The 22,013-nt window shown below is 45.7% G+C and overlaps 1 protein-coding gene across 6 annotated transcripts in view; it reads left to right on the plus strand.

Moving 5' to 3' along the window:
* The first annotated feature begins 1,974 nt into the window (after window positions 1-1,974).
* STAT4 (signal transducer and activator of transcription 4) overlaps window positions 1,975-22,013 on the plus strand; it is a 118,886-nt gene continuing 98,847 nt past the window's right edge. For 5 of the 6 annotated variants that reach the window (XR_013373111.1, XR_013373112.1, XM_077885352.1 and 2 more), the window contains exons 1-2: window positions 1,975-2,131; window positions 9,089-9,184. The gene's annotated coding sequence lies outside the window, so the exon portion shown is untranslated. The remainder of the gene's footprint in view (window positions 2,132-9,088; window positions 9,185-22,013) is intronic. The other variant, XM_077885354.1, reaches the window with a different exon arrangement.

Genomic DNA, 22,013 nt, shown 5'->3' on the forward strand with positions numbered 1-22,013 from the left:
GATGATAGATTGATAAATGATAGATTGATGATAGATAGATGACTGATAGGTGATAGATTGATAGATGATAGATCACATATGATAGATGATAGATAGATGATAGGTAGATAAATGATAGATTGATAGATGATAGATGATTGATAGGTGATTGATAGATTGATAGGCGATAGATGATAGTTAATACATAATATGTATCAGTCTGTTGAAATCTGAATTGAAGAAAAGGAGAAAGGACACACTAGAACTTTGTTCAGCATTGGAATTTCTACACCAATAAGCCAGTGGATTGAGATTCAGGTCGCCGTGGAAAGGACCATACTTGGGATTCAGAAAGTAACAGCAATAAGCCCGGAGTCCAGGTTAATTCAGTGTATGTGACAAGTCAAGATTCAGTGACCTAAGCTGAGTGTCTATAAATGATCTCCCCACCCAGCACCCCCGAAGTTTCTGCTTAGGTAGTAGGTTAGTTTTGTATTCAAAATACACAGGTGAGTGATGAGCTATGGGAGGATTCAGTAAATATTTATGGAAAGAAGAGTGGTTGCTACAAAATTCTAGGGTAATGCTAGGAAAGTCCTCTAAATTCCTAAAGGTCCAACAAACAACTTTATCTAGTTATTCATTTCTAGTAACCTTAAAACTAATTATTTGAGACATGACTTAAATTGTGTGTTAGTAGTACCTTGTTGGGGGTTCTCTGGAGAAATAAAACCAATAGAGAAAGTGTGTGTGTGTGTGTGTGTGAGAGAGAGAGAGAGAGAGAGAGAGGAGATCATTTTTTTAAGGAATTGACTCACACAACTGTGGAGATACAAGTTCAAACTCTGCAGGAGGGCAGGCTGGCAGGGTGGAGACCCAGGGAAGAAAAGCATTTTGAGTCCAAAGGCAGTCTGTTGGCAAAATTTTTTTATTAGATGATATCTGTCATTTTTCTTTTTTATAAAGATTTTTATTTATTTATTCATAGAGACAGAGAGAGAGAGAGGCAGAGACACAGGCAGAGGGAGAAGCAGGCTTCATGCAGGGAGCCCGACGTGGGACTCGATCCAGGGTCTCCAGGATCACACCCTGGGCTACAGGCAGCGCTAAACCGCTGCGCCACCAGGGCTGCCCTCATTTTTCTTTTAAGGTCTTCAACTGATTGGATGAGGCCCACCACACCTATGGAGAGTAGTATGCTTTGCTCAAAGCCTACTCATTTAAATGTTCATCTCATCTAAAATACACCTTCATCAAAACACCTGGAATAATGTTTGACCCAAGATTTGGGTACCATGATCTAGCCAAGTGGACACACAGAATAATCATCACGAGCAGTAAGTAAATATCCGAGCATACTTAATTGGATTATAAAATTATTTCTTTGCATTGAGACCCTAAATATATTTGTTGAGTTTGTAACATAAATGCTTTTGACTTTGGTGGTTTAAGAGTACACTAAATATACATAAAAGTGATTTGTTCTCTGTGAACTCCAAAGCATTATCTGGCCCTAAGTGTGGTCAATTAACACCCTGAGATTTTGTGATATGTTGGGCTTTGAAGGTGGCCAATTCATCCGGTTTTCCTAGGACTTTCTTGGATTTGGTGCTGAAATCACAGTCCCTCAGAGACTCCCCAGAACACCAGGCACCATAGTGTGCTGTGCTTAAAACCTCCTTACTTCCCAAAAGGAAGAAGGATTCAGGGGTGGCTTGTGCTGGCCATAAAATAATTTACATCTGAACATGGCTGAATTACTTTATGATTTTTCCTGCTTCCTCCTTGGAAAGAATCCTGAAACAAGCAAAGGGACCAGCAGTGGGACTTTATCATTTGCTGTGGCTACCTGGGGACTTCACCAAGGACGGTCCTGGCAGGCTCTCATCTGGAGCAAGGTTTAAGCTCACTGTTCTTTTCTGTGGCTCTGAGGATCTCTCTAAGGAGGCGGCTGCCCGGGTGGGGGCACTGAACCAGGCCCCTGATTGGTTCTGCCCTCCTCTAGGTCATAAGAGCCCTGGTGACCACACAGCAGTGAGGCTGCCAGGCGGCCGGGCCTTCCTACACAGCCACATGATACCACCTTGGCAAAGACACACTCCGTCTCCCACATATGACATTTGACTGCTTCCTGGATCTATGGGCTTGAGTGGTATGTAGAAAAACGCTCAGGATTTAAAAACTATGCTGGGCCATACACGAGAGCCATAGAGTTCTTGACTTTGGGGAAAATAGTTGAGAGGAGAGACAGAAGGATCTCATCGATTTCCCACCCCCGGGTGCCCTGAGCAACTGCCCTTTTATTCAATTCACGTTCTGGGTGCCCACACCAGGTTTTGTTTAACGAAAATATTCTCTATATTGCTGAACTGTTTGAGAAGAACAAAAAAAAAAAAAAAATGAGGTACAGACCAAGATATGGTCATGAATATTTCAAACCATTGGTGTGCTGAAATGACCCTGTTATGCAATATCTTAAACCACATAACTATTTGTGTCTTTCTATTTCATTTCTAAATGTAGCACTCCTCCGTCCACCCCACCCCACCCCACCCCACCCCACCCCCTGCTTTTTTATATTTTAAGGCTGAGAGTTTGAATGGTTGGGTTCGAATTCCAGCTCTGTGGTTTTCTAGCTTTGGGTGGGACTGTGAAAAGTAGATGGAAGCTACTCGAGCCTCTGTTTCCAAGGGTGTAAAATGAGGGTGGTAATAGTGACTCCCAGGTGCCCGGCCTGCCCTTGCTTAGTGAGTAAGTAGCGGCCTCGTCACTGACCGGAGGCCTCCCAGTCGAGGCCTGCAGAGCCCTGCATCGACTCGGCACCTGCCCTCAGCGCGCCGCTCTGGCTTCAGCCCCTCCGAGCTCTGGCAGGGACTTAACTCACTTCCAGGATAAAGAAAATAAGGGGTTTTGTGAGGTTTTGTTATGCATCTGGGAAGGGTGGCCAAGGATGCTCAGAATACGAATCTATGACAGCAATCTGCACAATAATCTTCTGTGCTTTGGAGGCACTACTCTCACCCGCCTGTGGCCCTGTTCCTCATCTTCTTCAGCAGACCCCCCAGTTCCAATTGTCCCCCAAGCCTGGATTTAGGGGTCCTCTCTGTACCCCTGGCTCCTGCCACCCGGTGAGGGCCGGTCCCACGCATCCTGTCGGACCCGTGGAGGGCACGGGCAGCGCGCTTTAGCGTTTACCCTCGCAGGTGCCTGGAGCAAGCCCGAGTCCTTCGGAACCTGCGCACCCCCCCCCCCCCGGTCGGCTTCACCCAGGGTCTCTGCCACCAGTCCCAGCCTGTGACCTGTCACCTGTGCCCGCGGGTCATTCTGATTGGGCAGCGGCGTCGTTCCAGACAAGCGTGTCTTCTGCCTTCCGTCCCCAAGGATTCGGGTTGGGCGGCTCGGGGCCCCGGGGGGCCTGGTTAGAACCCCACTGGTTGCGGTAGGCTCCGGGCAACGGCTCCTCCAAGCTGCTGCACGCCCAGCAGGAAACGGGCTGCCCAGACGTGCGCAGGTCACGGAGGGTCACAGGGACCTGTCTCCCAAGGCCGCGGGGACGGGACACTTGTGGTGCTGAAGACGTGGGTCACCCGGGAGGAGCGTGGGGGGAGGGATGCGGTGGGGGGAGGGGGTGGGAGGAGGGGGGCGGGGGGGGGAACGACAGGTGGACGTGGCAGGCAGGGCCACAGGCCGGGCCCGGTGAGGCCCCCCCGTGGCCCTCTGCTCCCTCACCCGCCCCCCATGGCCCTCTGTGCCCTCACCCCCCACCGTGGCCCTCTGCCTCCTCAGCTCCCCCCGTGGCCCTCTGCGCCCTCAGCCCCCCTCCGTGGTCCTCTGCTCCCTCACCCCCCCATGGCCCTCTGCGCCCTCACCCGCCCCCCGTGGCCCTCTGCCCCCTCAGCCCCCCCCGTGACCCTCTGCGCCCTCAGCCCCCCCCCCCCGTGGCCCTCTGCCCCCTCAGCTCCCCCCGTGGCCCTCTGCGCCCTCAGCCCCCTGCCGTGATCCTCTGCTTCCTCACCCCCCCATGGCCTGCTGCTCCCTCACCCCCACCCCCTGTGGCCCTCTGCTTCCTCAGCACCCCCATGGCCCTCTGTGTCCTCAGCCCCCCGCCCCGTGGCCCTCTGCGCCCTCAGCCCCCTGTGTGGCCCTGCTGTGCCCTCAGCCCCCCAGGGGAGGCCCTCCCCACTGTCCTGCCCCCACTGAATGGACCGAATGCGAGGAATCGCACACAGCCAGCCCCGCCCCAGGACGCTGCATCCCCGGCTCTGCTCCCCGATCCTCATACTCTGTCTCCGCCCGCGGTCCCACCCACAGAGCCTCTGCAGGCCCCCAGCTTGTCCCCCAAACCCGTGCAAACTGCAGCACCAGCCTCTCTGGAGGTGGCAGGGCTGCAGGCAAGAGCACATGGGCTGAAGCTCCGCTGGCCCTACAGGGATCTGGCTGGCCTACAAGCACAGGGACGATTTCCTTCCTTCTAACTTGGAATCCTAAGAAAACGCCTAAAGAAAATCTGAAAGCTTAATTTTGAAAAGGGAGAAACTAGAAATGTGAATAACTCATTCTCCCGGTCCGGAGCCACCTGTAGCCTCCAGTAAAGTTTGGGGGGGGGGGCGGGGGGTTCTGAGCACCATCAAGGCTGAGAACAATCCTCCTGATGCAGAGATGCATGTGCAGAATGATTTCTGACCATCATATTTATGATAAATATATCAAACTTATTTTGCATACTTTGTCCTCTTTGACAGTGATGACAGATGGAACAGGATCTTTACTCACTACAGGAAGGTCCGTGTCATGCATCGGGGCAATTAACTTGGAAATTTCTAGTCGACAAGCATGATTCTGGGGCTTATCGAATGTCAATTCGAGGATTCTGATGAATCCTACTTCTTCCATTGGCTGAAAACAATACTTTAAGATTTTGAATTATGTGCTAAACGTTTTCGTTTTGCTCGGGCCTCCCACTTGAGTCCCTTGGCATTCGGCAGAAAGTGAGTAGGGGCAGATCTCCGCCGGCTGAAACGAGAAAGGCTAGTCCGGGCAGAGCATTTTGCAGGGTGCAGGTCTGAGTGCAAGCCAACTATTTTTAAAGTCCTCGTTCTTGTAAGCCAGCACCCGGCCTCTCCATAAGGGGGAGGAAATTCCAGAGCTTGGCGCCTGCGATCTGGAGGGGACTGCGCAATTTACTCGAAACCTGCATCGCCGTGAACTTGGAATTAATCCTAGTGATGAACAAGGAGAACATGCCAGGGCGGAGAGGTCAGCTTCATCTGATAAGAACGGCCCCCGTGGTCCGGCTGGGGGGAATGTGCTGACAGTCATCACATTCAGGAACATTCTACTTGGCCCCACCCACGGGAGAGGATTCCTGGGAAAGAAAAGGTCTCCCCGTGAGGCTATCGAAGTGAGAACCCCGTCAAGGCCATGGCTTTCCACGGTGCCCGGAATCACGGCGAGCTGAACACCATCCGACGCCGCTCTCTTTCGTCCTGGGAGAGAAGGCATCTCTCCACCGCGCCTGTGAGGTTTCCCGTGTTTGCTCAAATCACGTCAGAAATAGAACGTCCAGTTTGCAATCAAGCACCAGTTGGAGCTGTTTACTACCAAGCGCATGGTTTTAATTTTGAAGCCCTCTGCTTGTGTTCGTCAGCGCTGGGAAGGGCCTGTGACGCCACTGACTGCGTCTCCCCCTTTGGCCTGGGGAGACCCAAGAGCAGATCTGGCTTAAACTCCCAAGCGGGCTAGAGCCAATTTTGTTCCATTTTGGTTGCTGCTATTATTTGTTTTTGGAAGAGGGGCAGACAGAAAAGAGCGCAGCGGGGATGGTATCTGAAGTTTGCTTTTGGTGTATTGGGAAAATAGGCACCTAGCACCATAAAAGACGTTTCCTTCAAAATGTGACTTTCTCACCATTCCAGCTTAGCTCTTGGAACTGAAATGTTTGGAGAGCAGTAGAAATCTGTTAAGCAATCATAGACCGAAGAGGGGAAGGGACGATTTGAAGTCATCAGATACAATTCCTTGCTTTAGGAAGCCCATGATCCATAGTTTCCTTTTGCGGTGACGCAGCCTGGAAGTAGGTGTGTGGTTCAGAACCCTCAGTCACAGACTCTGCTCTCAAGTCTCTGAAGATGACTTTGGAATCTGTATGTGCCAAGGAATTGGCATCACACAGAACTGGGCGAAAATCACAACTTTGCCCCTTCACTCCTGTTTGAATTTGTTAAGGGGCTGGAACCCTCTGACCCCCGGTCTCCTCACCTGTAACATGAGGGGGTTCTCATAACTGTCTTGCAGAGATTCTTCTAAGATTAAATGAGATAATGCTATTTTTCCTATTTAGATAATACACAAAACTCCTTTTTTTAAAAAAGATTTATTGATTGATTGATCTATAAAATTCAAATTAACACAAATTTCCTGTAACAAATGCTTTGCTTAAATTCAATGCATTTACAGTGTGAATGTGACACAATTAGGCAAAGGTCCCTTTGAGTTCAGCGAGGCTGCAACCCTAAGTTCCAAGGCATAAATGTCCCAGGAATTCAGTCAGTCCCTGGCAGCTCTCTGGGCCTGTTTGCCATGACATGATGGGCTGCCAGGCATTATCTCCACCCCTGAGACTATTGCTCGGGCTGAAGAGGGATCTTCTTTACCCAGCCAGCCACAAGCCCAAGCACGGCCACGTGGGGGACCCTACAGGCCAAGCTCAGTGACACGGAAATTCTGTGTTTTTGTTGTTGTTGTTGTTTTGGTTTTTTTGTTTTTTGTTTTTTGTTTTTTGTTTTTTTTGGTTTTTGGTGGAAATTCCGTTTTGCTGCTCAGTTGTGAATAGTCTCATAGATACCCGTTCTTGAGTGGCCAAGGGATTCACATCTTCTAGAAGGCACTGCAAAATCTTCAACAGAGGAGCTACATGTTAGCTTTGTCTTTGAGGAGATTCACTTTGACAGAAGCTTTGAGGATGGCTTGGAGTGGCTGAGGATGAAATTCGGGGATGACAATTGGACTACAGAAATACTCCAAACTCATGAGCTTGCCATTCAAAACACCACAACACTCACTGCTTACTGGCTTCATCCACTTCTGTTTGCCAATACGAAGCTTCTGCTCCTGCCAATACACCTCGCTTTCCCTGTATGAACACGGTGTTTTTCCGTCTATTTGGTTCGTACTCACACCTTGCTCTTCACTTATAATGTCCTTCGCAGTCCTTATCACAAAGGCCACCTACCACTCAGAGTCCATCTTCTCCACCCAGTCTCCTTTGGTTTGTTCAAATCACCCAATAGAACCACAAATTACCTGTATTGAAGTATATTTGTTCAGTATTAACATTTGACTCTTGCAGCAATTGGGATCAAATTCAATGGCAAGGATGTGTCTTGCACAAGTTGACATCTCACCTGGTTTTAACTTAGTACAGCTCATTGTTTACTGTTGGTTTTCAATAATTACTGAATTCATAGAGGTATAATTAAACCACCTGACTTATCTTACAAGGCACCTGTGTACAGTTATAAGGAAATTATTTAGTATAATGAAAAGTGAGAGTTCACTTAAGCTTGTCAGATATCTTTTTTTTTTTTTTAAGATTTTATTTATTTATGAGAGACACAGAGAGAGGCAGAGACACAGGCAGAGGGAGAAGCAGGCTCCATGCAGGGAGCCCACTGTGGGACTGGATCCTGGGTCTCCAGGATCACATCCTGGGCCAAAGGCGGAGCTAAACCGCTGAGCCAAATAAAGCTTATTTAATGAATTATTATCCAAGAGAACATAGGCAATAACAAAAAGCCACAGAAAGTGAGAGAGATATAGAAACATGGTTGCAAGGGTAACAGTTTACTGATACATAAGAAAAATAAAAATAGAAGTGAACAGGGAAAAAGTCTGAAATAATCTTTTCACAATATGTTTTGTTTCCGGTTTGTTTTGCTCTAGACTATGAAAAAAAAAAACTTGCTGGTAAAAGCACTTCTAGTTGGTAGGAACAAGAACATATTGAAGTTAGCAACATATTCAAACTGTAACAAACAATGAGTTTTAAAAAGTCAGAAATCTGGGATCTACAGACAAGCCTGGAATGATACTTTTAACTGCAAGTTAAAAAAAAAAATGTACAAAAGGGCCCAAGCCTGTGATTAAGAGAGCTGTTTAAGACATTAATTTTCTTTTGAATTTTTGTCCTAGTTGTATCAAATCTTCCAAGTAATGGAAAAAGTAATCAAGACTTAGTTATATCCTAACTGTTTATTCTTTTGATAATTTTTAAAATAGAATAGTGAGTACTGATGAGATCATAATCAAAATGCTCCCTGATGCAGCTATTTTCACTAGGGAAAAACCTTACCCACTGTTAGTCGTTTTTATTTTCTTTACACGTATTAAGGGCCTTGCAAAAACAAGTGTTTGGTGAATGAATGAGTGAGTGACGGATGAATAAATAAGAGCATGCAAAGCAGTCATCTAGTGACAGCCCTTTTTCTCAAAGGACCTAACAATCTTCATAGGCCCATGCTTGAAAATTCAATTTTTTAAAAAAGATTTTATTTATTTATTCCTGAGAGAGACACACACACAGAGGCAGAGACACAGGCAGAGGGAGAAGCAGGCTCCCTGCAGGGAGCCCGATGCGGGACTCGATCCCAGGATCCCGGGGTCACGCCCTGAGCCAAAGGCAGACTCTCAACCCCTGAGCCCCCCAGGCATCGCAAAAATTCAATATTTTAAGGACAGAAAATGGTATAGCATCCTCGATTCTTTTAATTCCCTTGGTTTTAGACCCCGGCACTAGTATCCGGCTCTTAGAGATCCTTTGTTCTCTAAACTTGCGACCGCGCCTTGCCGCGGTTTCTCTGGCTCGGCTGTATGATGGCAGCGCCAGCCCTGATGCACAGCTCTCGTTTACTTAATCGTTTGTCAATGGATTAAAATATGTAGGTTGGTCTGGGGGGAAGTGCAGTTCACGTAAAGCCAACACTTCGTTCTAGTCACATTTGTGGCTATTTTCCCCCTCGCTATAGCAGCTGAACTCATAGGTCTTTAATTTTCAGAACAAAACCGTTTTTCCTTTTATTTTTCAACCATTTTACGTTGGCTCTTTTCCCAGTATGCTGGCACTTCCTCCTCCATCCTCCACGAAATGTTAAAGGATAACAGATGTGACCCTGCAAAACTTCAACCAATTCAGCAAGTTCGCCGTGAAGTAAGTGGCCCTCCCATAGCTTCGAGTGCAGCTTCTTGATCGACGACCTCCTGTCCGTTTCGGTTCCCTCTCTGGGGCCCTCTGTCCTCCCTGCTGGTCCGTAGCCTGGGTACTGTACTGATACTCTATCGATCAGGCAATAAGTGGTTGCTTCTGATAGGAATTCAGCCGCGAGTTGCTCCGGGGGAAAGGGACTGGTTTCGAGGTGAAGTGGTAGGCTCGGGGCTTCAAGGCTCTGGATACAGGAGGTCCGGGGACGTATGATGTCTTTATTCAGTACCATGTGCTGTAGGTAGAAGAGGCCACTGATAATTCCAGGTGCTTAGCCCTCACCATCCTGGAGACGGGGTCACCACCAGGCATCCAAGAGCCTCGGTCGCTGCGGGAAACCAAGCATCGCCGGGTGGGGGCTTCTGTGGTCTTCCCAATAGAGCCCACAGTGACGTGGGAATGTGGCAGCCGGTCTGGATGGTTCTGGGCTCCCATGCCCTGAAATGATAAGAATTCGCTTTGAGAATTTGAATCAGCTGCATATTTGACCTTGAAACATGCCCAGGAACGGGGCACAGTGTCCATCGGTAGAAAGACCTAGGCCTCAGGGCGAGAAACCAAGGTTTTGGCGGCGCTGCTGAATAAAGACAGGTGAGTAAACCGGCCGGAGACAACAGGCCCGTGAGCCCGGGTTTGCACAGTGCGGTGCACACCGAGGCGAGAGGCCGTCCAGACGGGAGGGCTCTGGGCTGGCCCTCCGAGCCGCCCTTGTCCCGCCCTTGTCCCGCCACCCGGCAGCCTCACAAGCGTGAAGCACCTGCGGCCGGGACATGTGCTCATGGCTTATCTCCCAAGAGAAGCACCGCGCTGCCCTGGAAGCTCCCATCTAGGGAGAGAAGTGGGGCGTGGGTGCAGCCAGTGAGGCATGCGGGGTGCCCAGGGCTGCCAGAGGAGGCCGGGGGGCAGTGGGGCTCTGCTGCATGGCCTCGGCCTCAACAAGAGGGCCAATCCCTCTCCGGGGATTACGCCCTTCACCGGGGCGACGCGGTAACGGGAGCATCTGATTGTTCTCCTTTGCCACCCACTCTATGAAATCATTCGTCCTCATTACTAAGCAACACCCAGGGCCCTTCCTGGGGTGACGTCGGAAGTGCCGTGGGAACCTAGCCCTCTGCTACAACCTCAGCTTCTGGTTTGAGCATCTTTAGAGGGTACCCCATTAAGACACACCTCTCTTCTACCTGGGGCAGTTGCAGACATGGGCAAGGGGACGCCATACTTAGGGGACAAGCTACCACCATGCGATCGTGTCACCGTTTCACGTGCCATTGGACGTGGCCGCACACGGCAAGCTTCCCCAGCCTCAACCTGCAGGTGGGGCGCCACTGAGAAGGGACTGGAGTAGACAGTCCATTACCCTGGACCTCGGTGCTTAGGGGAACGAGTGTTGTTTCATGTAACGAACGATGATGAACCCTTTCTGTCGTGACGGCACTTGTCAGGATGCCGACCTGTCCTGCAACCTCCTTGTGAGCTCCCGTGCCCTTGCTTCAAGGACGGAAGGGAATGCACAGGCCTTGCCTCAACGTAAGAAACGAGTTGGGTCTTTAGAGAATGTTCTCTGGAAAAACCAGCTGGCCAGCCAACGCAGAAGCAGTAGTGGCTCTAGAAGTTTCCAAAAGAGAGGATCTCAAAGTGGCAACTGGTTTGGAAAGGCTCCAGGGGGCCTGTCCGGAGGTGCGTCCACACATGGAGCAGTGTCCTCCCTTAGCTGATCTGTGTTGGCAGGTGACGCGCGAATGTTGGGAGAGGAGCGAGACCCCGATATCTTGGCTCTACCGCTCTGTGTAAACCTGGACAAACCCACATAAATAAAGGGCAAAGACAGGTTCTCTCTCAATTGACCAAATTCCTGGCTCCGGTCTCCCCTGGATATGAACCTCCCAGAGTGGCCCTGCGGGTATGGGGGGCGAGCAAGGCCAAGAGGGAAGGCGTGGAACCCTTGGACCAAAGGCCTGGGACCAAAGGCCTGGGGTGCCCCTCGCCCGCCCCCCCGTGAGGGGCCCCCCCACTGCCTGGGCCAGAGCCAGGAGCCAGCGAGGAGGGGCTTGGTCACCGACTCTGGAGACCCTGCGGGCCATCTCGAGACGGATGGACTGGACGGGAGCCTAGAGAATCTGGTTTGTGGTGAAAGGAACCCAAGGCCCAGCTCGGCTGCCTGGGAGGTGGCTTCACTGGGGGGACAGTGCCCTCTGCTGCTTGGCTAACGTTCCAGCCTCCAAACTAAGGAAAGGACCATCTCTGCAACTCGACCAACACAGGAAGGTCTGTAATAAGACGGGCCATCCTTAAAGTTGCCCTTTCCCACCCAAAACTGTGTTGTCACTTGTGTGCGAGAGTTTCCCCCTTTGCTCTGACCTCGCATAGATCCGGGCAGGACCCCGCAGGCCCCGCGGAGGGGAAGGCGCGGCTCCTGTCAGCGGGGACTTGAGAGGCCGACAACTGAAGGAGGCTGGAAACCCTTCACTTTCAGGATTTAGCTTCTTATTTTCACTCAGTGGAGCTTCAGACACAGGCTCCCCTTCTGGGATCTGTGGAGGCGTCTGAGTTTGGTTCACCTGAGCTGGCTTTTGGACAGCGCAGCCCTCAATAATTTCTGTGTAAGAAGGAAGGATTTACCCCTTCCTTCGACTTTTTTTTTTTTTTTTTCATAAATCATTTATTTGTTACGGGTGGTCCTTTGCTTTGGGGATTTTTTTTTTTTTTTTCTTGTGGCAAGGAATTCCAAGCAGGCGAAGTTCTGCTAGAGGCTTTTTCTGTAAAGAGAACCGCAACCCTCGCAGGCCCCAGATAAAGAGCCTAGTGTGAGACGCTGGCGACAAAACTAAACATGAAGCTGAAGTTCCACCCAGCTGGGTCTGCATCTGGTTGCCTCATTCTTTTAAGATCAAACTGATAAAGGGGGAGACAGAGAAAGTAGCTGTTCTCGTTCACATCTTCCAGACACTCCTTCCTCTCTTGCTATTTGAGGCAGTGTTTGCCGTGACTCTCCTCTGTCCCCTCCTCCTATTTCTCTCGTTTGGGGGGACCCCGGGGAGGTAAGGGGCAAGCACGTCCGGGGCTCGGGCTGGGAGGCAGGGCTCTGGCACAAGAGGGCACGCGGGTGGCCTTCACACGGGCGAGGGCTGCGCTGGGTTTCGTGGGATGTACTGGGGGGGCTGATGAATTATGCCTACCCCTGAGGTTTGCTTTTTCCTTAAAAATCACGCTTTGCAGCTTCTCCTGGGAGAATTTCCAAAGACAGAAGATGTGTAGGCACCAGTTAGCACAGCCGTGCCCGCCTCTTGGCCGCTAGGTGCACCTGGCCCAGGGCCTGCCTCACCGGGTGGCACCACTGCTGTCCACCTTGGGGGTCCTAGGCCAAGCCCTGTCACCTCATCGTGCTCAGCCACTCTGCTCCTTCCGACCGTTGACTTTCATCCCTTCCCTTCCCAGCTCATTTCCCACAGTAGCCCAGGACCCTGAGGTCTGTGGCTCAGAGGTGCTGCACCTTCTAACATCTGCCCCCACTTCCCTGTAGGGACTCCGACTGGCGACCTGGCTCAGAGCCACAGAAGGAATGGGTCTGCTCAGAAGGCAGATCCTGAAGCCCCCCCCAACCCCCCGGGACCTCAAATGTCCCACGAAGCAACTTAGAAGTAGGAGAAAGCATCCCTTCTTCCAATTAGATGAGGCCCCGCATAGAAGCTCATGTCCTGGAACTGGAGCAGTTGGGACCTCAGTCCCCACTGAGCCTCCCAACTGGGCACCTTTGCGCAGTGAACAAACTGAACAACTGTTCCCACATGTCCTGGTACCAGCTAGCCTTGTTTATCATGACTCGCCCAAGGCATCTTTTCTTTTGTTCAGGTTATTTTCCTCGCTGTCTGGAAGGATGCCGGTCTGAGTCCTTCATCGGTGTCTTAGCTTCTTTAGGCAAACAGAACATCCTTGCCCTCCGCCTTCCCGAGCACAATTCTTTCACTCTTCACTCTTTCCGTTAGCCATATCTCCTGTATTTTCCGACTTCTTCAACTCATTTTGGCCTTTAACTCTTCTGGATTCCTGTGACACTTATGCTTAGTATTGTAGGTCAACTGAGCACTTCTAGTTTCCTATGTGTATTTTCTCTTCTCTGCCAGTTGATATAGCCTTAAGAAAATTCCTCCTTAAGTCACTCTCATTGTGATAAGCACACTGCAGGAGCTCAGTAAATATTTCATACTGAATTGAATGGATTTCAAAACAAATACATAGCTTTGGCCCTTAAAAGAGTGTCTGGGGACTTCTGCTTTGAGCATGATGGGTTTAACAGGGATTGGAGTTGCTAGATAAAATCCAAGAAACCCCATTAAATTTGTATTTTAAACATACTTATACTATAAGTATGGGTCATACATATACTAACAAGTACTGGCTGTTGATTTAACATTCAGATTTTACTGAAAGTCTTGCTTTGTTCCCCCAAATCTGGCAGCCCTTCCAGGGGTGGCTTTACCCTCCTACCTTAAAAACTTAAATTAAAAAAAATATATATATATATATGAAACAATGGTTTTCAGGCATTGGCAAACAGACAGTGAGAGAGAATGATCTCTGAGAGAAGTAAAGAACTGGGCTTTCTCTCTGCCTTATCTCACTCTCTGGAGAGCGTTTCCATACTGTGGCACAGAAGGAGGGAGCGCAAACAGAGCCTGACAGTCTCCCAAGATGAGAAGACAGAGTCAAGAGTTTGGGGAGGCCGAGCGGACTAAGTTTCACAGGGCCGTGCACCAGAGAAGAGACTGTGGACCACTGCCCCCGATTCTGCTGAGTATTGATTAGTGCATGTGTACGAAGGAACTACCCAAAGTTAGGGGAATAAAACCACTAAAAAGGAGTGAGTAGAACTTCTAGAGCTCATGCAGAGCTAAGGATGGGATTTACTTTCAACAGCCAGAGTGGAGAAAGCTTATTATCCATAAAGAAGGTAGAAATTGTTAAACTGGGTAAAAAAGACCCAATTTTATGCTACCTGTGGGAAGCCCATGTCAAATATAAAATAAAGTTGAAGGTAAAATATTAGGAAAATGGCATACCATACTACCATGAATCAAAGAAAGCTGAAGTGGATATATAAATACAAAATAAAGTTGACTTCAGAGCAAAAAAAATATTATCACGGTTAAAAAGTCATTTCATAATCATATAGGGAAAAATCATCAATTGGACAAAAGAATCCCAAGTGTTTATGCACCTACACATAAAGCCTCAAAATACAGGTAACAAAAAGTGACTGAACTGGAGAAAAATTCAGAATTACAGCTGAAGATTTAAACATTCCTCTGATGATAATAATTGAATAAATAGGCTAAAAGTCTTGAGTGAAAGAAAAATCCTAACACTATTAGCCTATTTTACCGGATTAATATTGACAGAACACCACCCAGCAGCCACAGAGAACACATTCATTTAAGTGCATCCTAAACATTAGCCAAGATAACCATATTCTGTGCCATAAAACAACTCAACAAATTTAAAGTGATTTAAATTATAAAAAAGTATATTTTCCAACCACAATGGAATTAAGTTAAAATAAATAAAAAGATACCTAGAAAAATCTCCAAATAGTTGGACGCTAAATGACACACTTCTCTTTTTAAAGATTTTTATCTATTTATTTGAGAGAGAGAGTGAGCGAGCATGAGCTGGGGGGAGGGGCAGAGGGAGAAGCAGACTCCCCACCATGCAGGGAGTCCCACGTGGGGCTCGATCCCAGGACCTTAGGACCATGACCCGAGCCAAAGGCAGATGCTTAACCAACTGATCCAACCAGGAACACACTTCTAAAATAAAACAAAACCCATAAATCATAGAAGGAATCACAAGGGAAATCAGAAAAGATTTTGAAGAAAATGAATGAAAATTTAACTCTAATATATCAAAATTTGTGAGATACAGCTAAAGGGGAAAGATTTACATGCTTATATTAGAAGAATCAATGACCTAAGCTTCTATCTTAAGATGCATGAAAAAGAAAAGCAAATTGAAACCAAAGTTAGCAGAAGGAAATAATAAAGGCAAGAGCAGAAATCAATGACAGAGAAAGCAGAAAAATGATAGAGAAAAATCAATGAAACCAAAAAGCTTGTTCTTTCAAAAGATCAATAAAATTGATCAACTTCTAGTCAGATTGTCCTGGAAAAAAGAAAGACACAAATTAGCAATATCAGGAAAGAGAGGGGTGACATTACTATAGATTATAATTAAGGGAATAAAAAGAATATTAACAAATTTATGCCTACAAATACAACTACTTAGGTGAAATGGATAGCATATGTGCTGCTGAAGCCAGCCCTAGACGAAATGGATAAATTCTTTTTTGTTGTTGTTGTTTTTAAGACTTTATTTATTTATTCATAGAGACACAGCTAGAGAGAGAGGTAGAGACACAGGCAGAGGGAGAAGCGGCTCCATGCAGGGAGCCCAACGTGGGACCCGATCCCGGGACTCCAGGATCACGCCGTGTGCTGCAGGCGGCGCTAAACCGCTGCGCCACCGGGGCTGCCCTGGATAAATTATTTGAATGATACAAACTATCAAGCTCATTCAAGGGGAAATTGGTAACCAGAAGAGTTTTCTGTCTAAAAATTTGAGTAGACCCTCAAAGTCCTCATTGCAAGAAAAAATTGTAACTATGCATGAGGATGGATGTTAACTAGACTTACTGTGAAGATCATTTTACCAATATATACAAATATCAAGTCATTATGTTGTACACCTGAAACTAGTATAATGTTATATGTCAATTATACCTCAATAAGAAAAAAAAAATTGGGTTTGTAAGGTAGAAATTTTCCACTAAGAAAACTCCAGGCAGGGATAGCTTTATTAGTGAGTTCTTTCAAATTTAAGGGAGAAATAATACCAATTCTACACAGTCTTTTCTAGAAAATTGAAGAGGAAGAAACACTTAACATAGTCTGAGACCATTATTACTCTAATAAAATAAAACAGACATTACAAGAAAAGAAAGCTACAGACCAATATCTCTCATAAAAATAGTGCTTGAAAATCCTTTTAAAATAATAACAAATTAAATCTGGCAATATACACAAAGGAATATACATCACAACAAATGAGGTTTATCCCAAGAATCTAAAACCAGTTTAACTTTGTAGAATCAATGTAATTAATCACATTACCAGACTAAACAAGAAAAAAAATATGGTCATATCAATGTAAAAAAACATTCCAAAAAACAAGGAATAGAAGTGCACTTCCTTAACCTAATAAGGGGTATGTTTGAAAAATTTTGAGTTAACATATTTAATGGTAAGAGACTGAATGTCTTCCTCCCAAGATCCAGAACAAGGCACGGATATCTTCTCTCATCACTCCTATTCAGCATTGCACTGGAAGACCTAGGTAGTGTAATAAGACAAGAAAAAGAAATAAAGGGCAAATTGGAGAGGAAGAACTAAAAGAAGAAATACAAGTTTTCCAGAAATAAAACATTCACAGATAATATGGTGCATGCCGACAATTCCAAAGAATCTACAAAAACCCTCTTGAACTAATAGGGGAGTTTTGCAAGATCACAGGATACATTGTCAATATACGAAAGTTACTTGCAATGAACAACTGGAATTTGAAATTTTAAAAGACTATAAAAAGTAATTTGATATAACCCTAACAAAAATGTTTAGGGTTTATATACAAAACATTAATGAAATACACCAAAGACCTCAGTAAGTGGAAAGATACACCACACCTCTTTTTGATTTGGTGTTCCTTTCTTTCATTTCCTTCAATATGACCACAATAAAAACCAAACCAGTCATTCTGAAGCCTGAGGAGAAAGAGGAGGTATCCAACAGAGAAAAAACATAATTTAATATAGATCATTAAATATGGGTCATTAGAGTTCACCAGTAGAAATCTTTTACTAAGCTCCTTTATTCTTTGCAAGTTTTGTGCCATGTTTTCTTCTCTCTCCCATTCTCTCCTCCTCTTTAGCTCCCTTTATATCTTTTCTTTTTCCCTTCCTTTCTTTTCTCTGCTATCTGCTCCACATTCCCAATTTCTATCTATGCCTTTAAATGGAGCCCTTTATCCATTTTTGTTTTGTTTTGCTTTCTCTCACTACCTCAAACAGCTTAACCAAGGATTTTTTTTTTTTCCCTAAGCGAAGAGAGTCGAGAGGGGTGCCTGGGTGGCCCAGCCAGTTAAGCATCAGTCTCTGGCCCAGGAAATGATCCCAGTGCTCAGACTCCCTACTCGGCAGGGAGTCTGCTTCTCCTCCTCCCTCTGGCTCGTCCCTGGCTTGCTCTCTCTTGCTCAGTCTCTCTCTCTCTCTCAAATAAATAAATGAAATCTTTAAAAAAAATTTGAGAGAGACAGAAGGATAATCTCCTCTACCCTCTTCAACTTGGCATTTAGATAGAATTGATGTACATTACATCTTTATATTGACTTTATTTAAGCATTTATAAACCTATAAATGTTAGATATTATTATAATTATCAAAGGTAGTGGCAGTCCTAGTGAAAATGAAGTGCCTGGACAAGGCAAGTCAACTGAAAGAGCCCTCAGAACAGACTAAGGGGATGAGGCATTCCATCAAAGAATGGATGTAATACAAGGAAAATGACATTTCATTCTGATCCACTAAATATTCAATTCTGAGAGAGACCAATATATGAAAAAGTACATTAAATGGAAACAGAAGTAGAAACAGAAACACACTGGTAGAAACAGTCACCTTTCACACACTATAAGCAGGATGCTGTAGAACCACATAATTTGCTAAATGGTTTGGAAATCTGTTGGCAATGTGGCCACCATCCCGGCACATGCAGGACTGTTAAATGCATGGCTAACCGTCCATATAGCAAGGCAAATCTGGAGAATCAGAGTATACGCATCATCTTTGATTAATAGACTATCCAATGAGCCTCTCTATTTTGGAATCCGCGTTTGGATCCTTAAACTTACTTCTTCCGTAGCTCTTTGGGAAATTCATTGTGTTTCTTATATGAGTAGATAAGATTTTTAGTAAAGCCAATGATTACAAATGTTTCTGGAGCCAGTCTTGAGTTTGACTCCCGAACCTGCCCTTTACCATCTGATTCCCGTTGACCAGTCCCTCTAACCTCATTAAGCCTAATCTCTTTGTCTGTTAGAAATCAGAATGATCCTTAATACTTCAGAGAATTGTGAGGAATTGGTAAAAACAATGCCTGTAAATCTCAGCACTCCATCTGGCATGCAGTTGGAGCTGAAAAAAGGCTGTTGGAGGAATGTTGTGATTTATAAACTGCTGTGCTCCTGAGGTGGCAGTAGAGGGAGCACAGTCCTTGGAAACCGGTCCTGAGGATACAACAAGACAGATCTTTAAAGCCCTTTGTAGACCTTGCCCCTGTTCTGCTGGAGCTTGAGGGACCTGCCTCCAGATGAGCTGAGACCCACACCACGCTGTCTTGTCCCAGTTACCCTCGCTGTCGTGCTCATTTGATACTAGCACAGGCTACCGTGGAGTTCAGCATGTCTGTACATGCGCGTTCTCTGTACCCAGCATCGGACTCTAACTCCCTCTAGTTTCCTAAGGACACATTAGAAAGGAAGCTTGGATGGGACGGGTAAGGTGCTTCCACAAACATGAAAATGAACAAATGTTTACATTCTTCGCACAAGAATTGGGAGAAGGTGGAGCTTGCTCACAACCAATGTCAGGGAAAGTGGTAGCCACTTCCCTTCTCCTCCCCTTGACTCCCCCAGACGCAGACGCTGTAGAAAATCAAACAAGGGGTAGTGGAAGGGGAGGTGGGCGGGAGATGGGGTGACTGAATGACAGGCACCGAGGGGGGCACTGGACGGGAGTGGTGTGCTATATGTTGGCAAATCCAGCACCAATACAAAAATATACAAAAAAAAAAGAAAGAAAGAAAAAGAAAGAAAAAGAAAGAAAGAAAGAGAAAGAAAGAAAGAAAGAAAGAAAGAGAAAGAAAGAAAGAAAGAAAGAAAGAAAGAAAGAAAGAAAGAAAGAAAGAAAGAAAGAAAAGAAAGACACAGAAAAAGCAGTCAAGAACTGACTGTATCCTCTCGGCTTCTGATGCACAGATGTGAACCTGCCTATCTCACTTGACCCCTCTTCGTCTCCATTTGGAAACCCATCCGGAGGATGAGGAGAGAAGGGGAGGAGAGTTATCCTAGTCACTTTCAAAGCCTCCCAACTTGGTTGTTATGATTCTATTAAGAGCAGCTCTTGTCGAGTGTTTTCTCTTATCTTATTCCTTACACTAGATTTTTGAATCTTCCCAGCAATTTTATGGCGGATATACTATCCCCATTTTTACAGAGTTTGGGGCTTAGAGAGGTTACATAGCTGAGCTGACTTTGTGTAGCTAGAAAGTGGCACAGTCAGGACTTTCCTGCAAGTCTATAATCTGATATTTCCCAGTTAAGGGGAGGCAAAAAAAAATTAGAAATAGAGATTTAACTAGGGGGAATGGAGCATGGATTCTAGGGGGACAAGAATCTGCTGTGGTCTTTGAGCTTAGCAAACTGGGGGTTTCACTACGATGTGCTTTTCTTTGGTTTTATTTCTCTTCTCCTACTTCTCCAGCCTCCCCTCCCCCTGCCTTTCTTCTTTGTCTTTGACTCTAAGGGACTGATGAAACCAGGGTCCATGTAGGGCCAAGAAATTGGGGACCTGGCTATTTATTTGACTCTAACAAAGAAAAGTAAAGTGGACATAGAGATACCTGTTCTTAGAAGCCAGACTCAGTTCATGAAACAGGACGGTAGACAGAGGTTTAAGGCAGATGCTTTAACCAAGAAAAAAAAATGTTCATCTGAGGACAGATTCCCTCATGATATACCACTGGATAAACTGATGATGGTGGATAGGATACGGTAGACAGAGCAGAGGTTTCAAAAGTGTCTGCAGATTCCCAGGGGGTAGTCGCCAAGACCTTTTTAAGGAAAGGCCATCTGTCTGAAAATAAAACTATTTTTATAATAATGTTTTGCTTTTTCACTCTATTGACATTTGCACTGATGGTACCAAAGCAATGGTGGGTAATGTTGGTGCCTCAGTGTGAACCAAGGCTGTGATGCCAAATTACTCTAAAAGTCATTGTACTCCTTTTTTTTTTTTTTAAAGATTTTATTTGCTTATTCATAAGAGATACACAGAGAGAGACAGAGTCACAGGCAGAGGGAGAAGAAGGCTCCCTGGGGGGAGCCCGATGTGGGACTCCATCCCAGGACCCTGAGGTCACGCCCTGAGCCAAAGGCAGACACTCAACCGCTGAGCCCCCCAGGTGCCCCTCGTTGTACTCTTTATCACCACACACTTAAAACTATTTAAATGCTAGTTTAACTGATAATGTTTTCAATGAAGCTGGAAAATTAATTTTATTACGTTTTATATTAATGTCTCCATAATATTCTATCATGAGAAGTACACACATTAAGGTGTGGTGATCGTCTCAAGAAAAGCCCTTGTGTGATTGAGTGTCACAGAACATCATCGTTACTCAGAAGAATGACTTAAACTGTGGTTATTCAGACTTGGGTATTTGGAAGACGTTTTCCTGAAAATGAACGGTTTGTGACTGTCACTTCAGGGAAAACACTTGGCAATGTCTGTCTCCAATAATAAAATTGAAGTTTTCAAGCAAAAATTAGAATATGGAACACTTGCATCCTCCCTCTGGGCTTAACAATTTCCAATGCTTAAAAATACTTTTCTAATAAGATCAGTGGCGATATTAACTAATACGATTTTCTGACTTGTACGATGAAGTGTGTGAGCATTTACAAGATCTGCATAATTTAGTGGATTCATGTTTTCCAAATAACCAATGTATGATATTACAAAATTGTATGGGTAAAATTTCCATTTAAAATATAAGATGTGCCAACAGATTTTAATGTGAGTGTATATATAGAGCTTACTGTTGGAGTTTCACATTCCACAGTGCAACCAACCCTTAAAAAACTATCACTTGTTGAGTTTTGTTGTGGTATCAAAGAAGGATTATCTGAAAAGGCTATTAAAATGCTCCTCCTGGGACACCTGGGTGGCTCAGCGTTTGAGCGTCTGCCTTTGGCTCAGGCCGTGACCCCGGGGTCCTGGGATCGAGTCCCGCATCGAGCTCCTGCAGGGAGCCTGCTTCTCCCTCTGCCTGTGTCTCTGCCCCTCTCTGTCTGCGTCTCTCATGAATAAATAAATAGTCTTTAAAAAAATATTCCTCCTTTTCCAATTACACATCAGTGTGAGTCCGGTTTTCTTCAAATACTTCAACCAAAACGATATTTTGCAAAAGATAAAATGCAGAAGTCTGCTCCTGCAGACTAAGAATCCAACTGTCTTTTCCCAGCCCACACGTTAGAGATTTTCAAATGTAAATCTATGCCACTCATTCTAGTTTTTTAATTTTTTTAATTAAAAAAATTTTTTTTAAGATTTTATTAAGTAATCTCCACATCCAAAGTGGGGTTGGAACTCATAACTCTGAGATCAAGAGTCACATGCTCTGCCTACTGAGCCAGCCAGGCACTCCCTTCCCTAACTTTTTTATATTAGAAATACACTTGTTTTTCATTCAAAAACATTTATTTTAACACATAATGGGTTTATGATGGTAATTTTTAATAAGTAATTTTTCCTCAGATTTAGTTTTAACACAGTAAATATGAATTTGATGCAGAAGAGTAACACGCAAAAATTCTTTGGAGTTGTTAACAATTTTTAAGAGGATAAAGAGGTCAAGAGATCAGTTTGAAAGCTGCTGAGGGAGTCCTGAGGCGA

Source organism: Canis aureus, chromosome 36 (genome assembly GCF_053574225.1).
Source record: "Canis aureus isolate CA01 chromosome 36, VMU_Caureus_v.1.0, whole genome shotgun sequence".
Taxonomy (NCBI): domain Eukaryota; kingdom Metazoa; phylum Chordata; class Mammalia; order Carnivora; family Canidae; genus Canis; species Canis aureus.